The sequence below is a fragment of the Apis dorsata genome, unplaced genomic scaffold (assembly GCF_000469605.1).
Source record: "Apis dorsata unplaced genomic scaffold, Apis dorsata 1.3 scaffold_346, whole genome shotgun sequence".
NCBI lineage: Eukaryota > Metazoa > Arthropoda > Insecta > Hymenoptera > Apidae > Apis > Apis dorsata.
In genome coordinates, this window is record NW_006263613.1 from 85,283 (window position 1) to 85,498 (window position 216).

A 216-nucleotide genomic window follows, 5' to 3' on the forward strand; every position below is an offset into this window, starting at 1 on the left:
TTTATTTAGAAATATATCGAACTAATCTATACTTATCTTTTAAAATTTCTTCAGAAATAATGAAATTATTTTTTTCCGACTGAAAATAATGGCCCTATTTTTTGTCTTCATTTTTATTCAAAAATATAAAAGAAAAGAAAAACGAAAAAAGCTTTAGCTTTACGAGAGAGAGAGAGAGAGAGAGAGAGAGAGAGAGAGAGAGAGAGAGAGAGAGAG

At 28.2% G+C, this 216-nt stretch overlaps 1 protein-coding gene across 1 annotated transcript in view; it reads left to right on the forward strand.

Annotated features, from left to right (window-relative positions):
* The window catches only part of LOC102677394 (voltage-dependent T-type calcium channel subunit alpha-1G), a 201,276-nt gene that overhangs the window by 61,600 nt on the left and 139,460 nt on the right, over positions 1–216 (forward strand).